Source organism: Lathyrus oleraceus, chromosome 4 (assembly GCF_024323335.1).
Source record: "Lathyrus oleraceus cultivar Zhongwan6 chromosome 4, CAAS_Psat_ZW6_1.0, whole genome shotgun sequence".
Lineage (NCBI taxonomy): Eukaryota > Viridiplantae > Streptophyta > Magnoliopsida > Fabales > Fabaceae > Lathyrus > Lathyrus oleraceus.
In genome coordinates, this window is record NC_066582.1 from 96,942,902 (window position 1) to 96,952,575 (window position 9,674).

The following is a 9,674-nucleotide window of genomic DNA, read 5'->3' on the forward strand; positions in this document are numbered from 1 at the left end:
GACATATTGTGTGCGTGATAGCTTTCATCGCACGCGCGATGCTGACAAAACTTTTCTATCACGCGCGTGATGCTGCATGTGATTATTCCAGTAGCTGCACGTTTTTTGATCTTTTTTCCATCAGATTTTCACTAAGTCCTTATTTCTTCATACTTGGTCATTTTTGCATCTTTCTTTGGTCTTTATTCTTCATTTTTGCTCCTATTTGACTTATTTTGATTCATTTTTCAACCGAAAACATGCAATGATAGAATGTCATCAACGAGCCCATCTCACTTCCGTTTTTGTTGTTGGTATTACATCTCGTTTGATTTATGTTTTGCTTGTCATTTTGTTTCCTTTTTGGTTTTATTGTGTTGATGAGAGATGTTTGAGATTTTAGAAAAGGATAAGGGATTAGAGAGGATGACTTTTGTTTTTTTCCATAAAAAAGAAGTTTGATTTTTGTTGCTGAAAAAATTAGAACGAATGAGGAAGAAGAAAAAAAATTCTTTGACTTAAAACTCCCTCCGCCGTGTGTTAGACGGTGGTTGGAGGGCTCAAAATTTCAAAGCTTTCATTCTTTCTCCAATAAAATCCTCAGGCCACTCTCCACTCTCATGTTTTTATTTATTTTAATATTTAATATTTTGTTAATTTTAAATAGCGTTTTAGTTGGTTGGGCATTGGGCCATGTTGATCTTTGCAGACTCCATATCATTTGCACCTCCTTGTGTTATTATTGTTTTTTTAATCTTTATTTATTTATTTATTTATTTGTTATTATTTTCTTGATTAAGTTAATTTAATGTTTGATTAAATTGATGAATTTTAATTAGTCGATTAGATCTTAATTAATTTTTTTTATCACTAAGTGATTGTTGGATTTTATTGTGTTGTGATTTCAAAGCTTAAATACAATTTAACTTTCAAAAATTGCTCAAACCATAAATTTTGTTGCTCGAATTCTTATAGAGTGATTACTACATGAATCTACTTTAAGTTTACTTAACATATAGCTAAATTCATTATGTTGAGTTCGATTTATTTTACCTTTGTAAGTGTTGTACATAATTCATCAAATTGTTACTGTGTAGTTCATTATGTTGCGATTTCGAAGCATAAATCCAATTTAGCTTTCATAAACTACTTAAACGCATAGACTTTGTTGCTCGACTTCTTATAGGGTGATTCCTACATGAATCCACTTTAAGTTAGCTTAACGTAAAGCTAAATTCATTCCATTGAGTTCAGTTCATTTTACCTTTGTAAGTGTTATACATAATTTATCAAATTGCTGTTGTGTGGTTCATTACATTGCAATTTCAAAGATTAAATCTAATTTAGCTTTCAGAAACCGCTTAAACGCATAATTTTTGTTGCCCGACTTCTTATAGGGTAATTCCTACATGAATCCACTTTAAGTTAGCTTAACATAAAGCTAAATTCATTACGTTGAGTCCAATTTATTTTACCGTTGTAAATGTTGTATATTGTTTATCGAATTGTTGCATTTCTTTTTGCGTTGCACTTTCGACTTTGTAAACACCATTCTTTTGCTTGGATTCTTATAGAGTGATTCCTACATTAATCCACCGTAAGTTAGCTTAGAGCTAAATTATGTACTTAGACTTCGTTTTATTTCTGATCCATTGGCTTTCTCTTAGGCTTTCTACCAATGAGCTCCTTTTTGTTTACACTATTTTAATGAGCCTGTATTTTAACCACTTTGTATATCCCCATTCGATCAAATGTACCTCCATTCTCGTGACATATAATAGTTTTATCGCTTTCCTTTATTTTTATTGTGATTAGTTGATTGTTAACTCGAGATTAAAATCAACTACTTTCAGAAAAGAACAAAAAATAACGCTTGATTCAATGTCGAGCCTTTTTCCCATATCAAATTCGAATTGAATGCAACATCGAGTATCTCTTTCGCTTAATTCAAACTATTTTCATAATCAACTTGCAACGCTTGATCCAATGTCAAGTCGTTGATTCAAAAACTTTTTTAGTAATAATTTGAAAGACAAAGGACCAAGAGATGCACATCTCTTTAGACCCCTTAACAGTCGAGCGTTCAGAGCACACCCGATTCTAAACGATTTTTAGCTTTTCAAATCAAAAACACTTTAACTAAACTTAGAATAAAGGGACAATGGAAGCACATCCATGTGAATCCTGAGTAACCGTGCGCTTGGTACACACCTTTGCTCAAATGTTTACTCACCTTTCATAAATACCAAATCTTCTTGATAAAAGATATTCAACCAATACAACTTTTTTTCCGTCCTTACGTGACCTCAAAAACATTTTCAGAAACGAGTCTGCTTTATCCATATCGACATGAAACAAACAAAGGCTTCCGTCTCCAAGAGCGAGTAGCAAGTAAAGGTTTAGTCACCTGATACGTCTAAAGGATCAATCTTTAAAAGCAATCAACACATTAGTTCTTTGTTACTAAGAACTATGTAGCCTTAAATTCTCTGTAGCACTTGGAGACACGTAGGATCCGGATTTTGAAATCTTGCCAGACACTCATTTAATAAAATATTTCCTTTCTTTCTTTCTCTTTTCTCACTCGATAAGTAGAATATCACGAACTAATATCATGCTAACACTCTAATATGAAACTAACTAAATGGGTCTCGTTGAGTACAACAGATGTAAGATTCGTTAATACCTTCCCCTTGCATAACCGACTCTCGAACCCGATCTGGTTGCGATGGCCATTTCTTTTTGTTTTTCATGGATTTTATCGATTTTTTCCCTTTCCCTCTTCAGAAATAAATAAATTTTAGTGGAGACTCTGTTTGTTTATATTTCGAGCGTTCCTCGCGCTCGGGTAATTTTTGCACCGCGATAGTTATATATTTATTTATTTTGTTATTACAATACTGCTAAGGTATTGTTGTTTAGGTTTATGCGAGGTTTAGATTCGACGCTTTTCACGTGGGATATTGAAACCAAAGATAACCGCTCATGCAAGCAAGAGATGGTGATTCCACCACAACATACCTGGGGGAATTAGTGTAGAAGAATCGATACCAGATAGATATCACAAGGATTCCAACCCACAAATCGGTGACATTTGACATTAAAAGATCGGTACTGTCACGATTAAGAGACAAAATGTTAGATGGACAGACCATCAAGGATCCTTAGGAACATCTGACTAGGTTCTACAAAACATGCTCAATATGAAACCCATACAAGGTCACAACTGATTAAGTGAAACTATAGTTGTTCGATTTATATCTTATTGGAAAGGCAAAAGAATGGTTATAATGTATACCAAGTATTATTCTGACTTGGAAGAAGTTAGAAGACAAATTTCTGGGAAGAAGTTTGTGGAGAGAAGAACTACAATAATGAGTTTTAGCCAGGAAGAATATGAGTCATTGTCAAAGGCGTGGGAAATATTTAAATAATTACTCTGCAAGTGCCTTAACCGTAACATAAAATCGATGGAACAATTGACACAGTTTATTAGCGGACTGACAACTCCTACACGGATGTTTCTGTAAGAACAAAGTTGGTTCTACAATATATCTCTACGATTTTGATGATAACAAAGGATGAAACAAAAATGGTACTCTAACGAGATTTTTTATTAGTGTGCAGGACTCTGACCATACATCTGATAGAAAATTTCATCAGATATAAAATATTCGATTATCAGATGCTACTCAGAAAGGATGCATCCAGAAGGTTCTGATTCTGATCAACACAGATACCAGCGCAACATTAAGAAGTCAGAAGCTCCGATAAAAGACTACTGAATCCAGACTCTGATACTAAAGAAGTCTAGAGCATTGAGAAACCCTGATGGGGTTATACACATCATCCTCTGAAGACAAACTCGGATATATCAAGACTCTGACATAGACTCACCAGTCTAGAACGCATAACCGAAAAGAAATCTTAATGTGGAAAGAAAGTATTTCAAGAAGGGAATTATGAGGAGTGCAAAACTGTTTTAGAAAGAAACAAGGAGAGTAATGACATTAATCATTCTTCAATGACCAAGATTCTATCATCACACCAACGGTCCTTCACAACAACTATATAAAGGACGGAATACTTCACAAGAGAATAGACCTGAGACACACAAGAAATCTCATTCATCCTCTCTCATTTTTCACGAGCTACTGCTCTTACGTGAAAATCTATTGTTCTTAATTCTGTAATATTTGCTTTTTGTTAGAAGCACTTTACATTACAATTTATACTCTTGCTTGAACTACTTCCTCAAGTGACTCTGCGCAGTCTAAATACTTAAGAGGGTTGAGAGATTATTCTCTTAGACGTTTGGTTGTGTAATCCTTCAAGATTAGTGGATTAAGTCCTTTTTGAAGGCGAAATCACCTTAGTCGGGTGGACTGGAGTAGCTTTGAAATTCAAGCAAACCAGTATAAAATTCTGTGTTAATTCCTTTTTATTATGTATGTGTCTGATTTCTGAAAAAGTTTTTATTTCCAAAACAATTCAAACCCCCTTTCTTGTTTTTCTCAACCTTCAATTGGTATCAGAGCTTCGGCTATGTTATTGATTTTCTAATCAAACACTTAACAGTGTAGAGAGATCCAGCGTAAAAAAAACTATGGCCAACACCAATGAAAGAGATAGTTACAATGCTAAACCTCCAATCTTTGATGGAGAAAAGTTTGATTATTGGAAAGACAAAATTGAAAGTTTCTTTCTAGGCTACAACACTGATCTATGGGATATTGTCATAATTGGCTACACACCACCTGTGACAGACACTGGCGTTTCTATTCCCAGAAGCAGAATGTCAGATGATCAGAAGCGTGAATTCAAAAACCATCACAAAGCCAGAACGACACTACTCAATGCTATTTCCTACAATGAATATGAAAAGATCACCAACAGGGAAACAACTAGAGAAATACTTGACTCCCTGAGGATGACTCATGAAGGAAATTATCAAGTCAAAGAAACAAAGGCTCTGGCTCTAATCCATAAATATGAAGCCTTCAAAATGGAGGACGATGAAGCTGTAGAGGTAATGTTTTCTAGATTTCATACTTTAATTGCAGGACTCAAAGTGCTGGATAAAGGATACACAACTGCGGATCATGTCAAAAAGATTGTTAGAAGGTTGCCAAAGAAATGGAGACCCATGGTCACAACTTTAAAGTTATCAAAAGATCTGAGCAATATCAGCCTTGAGGAACTCATCAGTTCACTCAGAAGCCACAAGATAGAACTGGAGGAAGATGAACCTCAAAAGAAGATCAAGCCTGTAGCACTAAAGTCTAGATCCGAAAGACGCAAACCAGATAGAAACAAAGCCTTCCAGGATGAAGAGGAAGACAATGATGACTCTGAGAAGGAAGACTCTGACGACGAAGAAGAATTATCCCTTTTAACCAGAAGAGTAAAACATCTCTTGAGAAAAAGGAATAATAACTTCAGAAGACCAAGACCCAAGGGGGATCGATCAGAATCAACTTCCAGAGGTAAGTCAAACAAAGATATAACATGCTATGAATGTAAGGAAACATGTCATTACAGAAATAAATGTCCCAAGTTGAAGAAAGAAAGCTCTAGAAGAGAGAATTTCAAGAAAAGTTCATTCAGAACTAAAAAGGGACTGATGCCCACCTGGGACGACAGTGGATCTGATTCCTCAGAATCAGACTCTGAAGAACAGGCAAATGTTGCACTCAGTGCTACCACCTCCAAAAATACATCAAATGGAGAATCTGACTCTGAAGAGGTATTTTCTGATCTTTCTTCCTCTGACCTTGAATCATGCCTTTCTGAAACTCTAAACTCATATCAGAAACTTAAACAAAAATTTAAAGCTGTAAAAGAGGTTCTTGAAGAAACCATCGAAGAATGTGGTAAACTTGAGATGACAGTTTCAGAACTAAAAGATGAAAACTGAACTTTGATATTAGAAAGAGACTCCACAAATAAACAATGTTTAAAACTTGAAGAAGCGTTATCTCAAGCTCCACAAACTTCGAACACAATAATTTATGAATATGAAAAATCTTTTCAAAAGTTTCTGAAAATGGGATAGAGAGAAGCAAAATGGTATCCATGATTTATGGAGTAAGTCAGAATAATAAAAGAGGAATAGGGTATGACCCTAGTGAAGATAAATCTTCCATAAATGTCAAACCTAAATCTCTGTTTTCTTATCAATACACACATACACAAGCACAACATTTTGATAATGCTAGAAAACCCAAAGTTCTAAGAAACTATGGGAAAACTAATCATAAAGGACCCAAAAGATTCTGGGTACCAAAGGATAAGATTGTTTATGTTGCAGATATCTTTTGCAGCAGAGTTAAGACACCAGTCATGGTACGTGGACACTGGATGCTCGCGACACATGACGGGAAGAAAGTATATGTTCCAAAGCCTGGAACTTAAAGATGCGGGCTTTGTAGGGTTCAGAGGAAATCAGAAGGGAAGAATCAGAGGCTCCGGAGCTATTGGTAATGGAACTCTTCCCTCTATATCTGATGTCCTCTATGTAGAAGGATTAATGCATAACCTGTTATCAATAAGTCAATTAAGTGATAACGGCTATGATGTAATCTTCAATCAAAAAACATGTAAAGCAATTAATCAGAATAATGGAACAGTCCTATTCACTGGCAAGAGGAAAAACAATATTTACAAAATAAATCTTTCAGATTTAAAAGAACAAAATGTAAAATGGCTGATGTCTGTTCATGAAAAGCAGTGGGTATGGCATAGACGCTTGGGCCACATTAGCATAAGAAAACTCTCTCAGCTAAATAAACTCTAGTAAGTCAGAGGTCTACCCAAGCTGAAGTATTCTTCAGATGCTCAGTCTGAGGCATGTCAGAAAGGGAAATTTTCCAAAACATCTTTTAAAAAGAAAAATATTGTTTCCACCTCTAAGCCTCTAGAACTCCTTCACATTGACCTGTTTGGGCCTATTAAAACAACATCAGTCAATGGAAAGAAATATGGACTAGTTATTGTTGATGATTTTATTCGCTGGACATGGGTAAAATTCCTAAAGTACAAGAGTGAGTCTCACTCTGTATTCACTAGCTTTTGTTCCAAAGTGCAAAACGAATTTGACTCCAAAATTATCAGATTCAGAAGTGATCATGGTGGAGAATTTGAAAATATTTTTTTTGAAGAACTATTTGATTCTAATGGAATATCCCATGATTTCTCCTGTCCTAGAACTCCACAACAAAATGGAGTTGTAAAAAGGAAGAATAGAACACTCCAAGAGATGGTCAGAACCATGATCAATGAAACAAATGTGACTAAGCACTTTTGGGCTGAAGGAGTAAATACAACGTGTTATATTCAGAATAGAATCTCTATAAGACCTATTCCGGAGAAGACTCCCTATGAACTGTGTAAGGGAAGAAAACCCAACATTTCTTATTTTCATCCTTTCAGATGCTCTTGCTTTATTCGGAATACTAAAGAACATCTGAACAAGTTTGATTCAAAATCACAAAAAGGTATTATGTTAGGATACTCAGAATGCTCTAAAGGCTACAAAGTATACAACACAGAAACAAAAATTGTGGAAGAATCAATTCATGTTAGATTTGATGATAAGCTTGACCCTGAAAAGTCAAAGCTAGTTGAGAAACTTGCAGATCTGGAGATTACTCTTGCAGGTTCTGACGAAAAGACCAAAGCACCAGAAGTATCTGATAAATAAAGTCCAAATGCAACTAAAGCCTCAACTATCCAAAGGAAATCAAGAAGTCTCCCCAACATCTCTGAAGATTTGATTCTGGGAAATAAGGATGAACCTGTCCGAACTTGGTCAACATTCAAGGTACCTGAAGAAATCCCTCTAGGACTAGTATCTTTGATTGAGCCTACTTCCTGTGATGAGGCACTTCAAGATAATGACTGGGTTCTAGCTATGAAAGAAGAGCTAGATCGATTCTCAAAGAATGACGTCTGGGATCTTGTTTCAAAGCCTAAAGGAATTCATATTATTGGAACCAGATGGGTGTTCAGAAACAAACTGAATGAAAAAGGAGAAATTGTCAGAAATAAAGCTCGACTGGTGGCACAAGGGTACAATCAACAAGAAGGCATTGACTACAACGAAACCTTTTCCCCGGTCACCAGGTTAAAATCTGTTCGTTTACTTGTTTCATTTGCTGTAAATCATTCTATAAAACTATATCAAATGGATGTCAATAGTGCATTTCTTAATGGTTATATATATCAGAAGAAGTGTATGTCAATCAACCTCCAGGTTTTGAAAACTCCAAATGTCCAGAACATGTTTTTAAACTTAAAAAATCATTATACGGTTTAAAGCAAGCTCCTAGAGCTTGGTATGAAAGACTAAGCAATTTTCTTCTGGAACATGACTTTATTAGAGGAAAAGTTGACTCCACACTCTTCTGTAAAAACATTAGTAATGACCTCATGATATGCCAGATATATGTTGATGACATTATTTTTGGTTCAGCTAATCCTTCTGTATGTCAAGAATTCTCTAAGCTAATGCAGGCAAAATTTGAAATGAGCTTAATGCAAGAACTAAAGTTCTTTCTAGGAATTCAAATCAATCAAGCTTCAGAAGCTACCTACGTTCATCAAAGTAAATACATAAAAGACATTATGAAGAAATTCGAAATGGCGGAATGCAAACCTGCTAAGACACCTATGCATCCAACTTGCATTCTGGAAAAAGAAGAAATTAGCCAGAAGGTTTGTCATAAGCTCTATCGTGGTATGATAGGCTCTCTTCTCTATTTAACTGCTACACGTCCTGATATTCTATTTAGTGTATGTCTCTGTGCCAGATTCTAATCAGATCCTAGAGAGTCTCATTTAACACCTGTTAAAAGAACACTCAGGTATCTGAAAGGAACCCCTAACCTGGGCCTGATGTATGAGAAAACATCAGAGTATGAACTTTTTGGTTACTGTGATGCAGATTACGCAGGGGACAGAATGGAACGTAAAAGTAGATCTGGGAACAGTCAGTTCTTGGGAAAGAATCTAATATCCTCGGCCAGTAAAAGACAATCAACCATAACTCTGTCCACTGCAGAAGCAGAATATATATCAGCATCACTATGCACTACTCAGATGCTCTGGATGAAGAATCAACTTGAAGACCTTCTGATTTTTGAGAGTAACGTTCCTATTTTTTGTGACAATACTGCTGCCATCTGTTTAAGTAAGAATCCTATTTTTCATTCCAGAGCTAAGCACATAGAAATAAAACATCATTTCATTAGAGACTATGTTCAGAAAGGGGTAATAACATTAAAATTTATTGATACAGACCATCAATGGGCTGATATTTTTACCAAACCCCCTGCCGAAGATAGATTCTCTTTTATCTTGAAAAGTCTAAACATTCAAAATTGTCCAGAATGAAATGTGCCTCTGAGATAGCAAAATAAGACTATGAATTAAACACCTGGAATCTGCATCTGACTCTGATACTACTACCAGTTAAGAATCTATCTGAGTCAGAAACCTTCAGGATCTAACCCTTTGGTATTCCTGAAGATCAAATAAAGTAACACGTGGTACATCTTGCGTCTGACCTTGGAACTTCTAGACAGCTGTCTAGCAGAAATCAAGAGACAGACTCTTGATATCTCCTCGAGCAATGTGCTGATTTGGGGATTAGACCTCCATCATGGGCTGTAATCATTCTCCTCCAAACGTGCTTA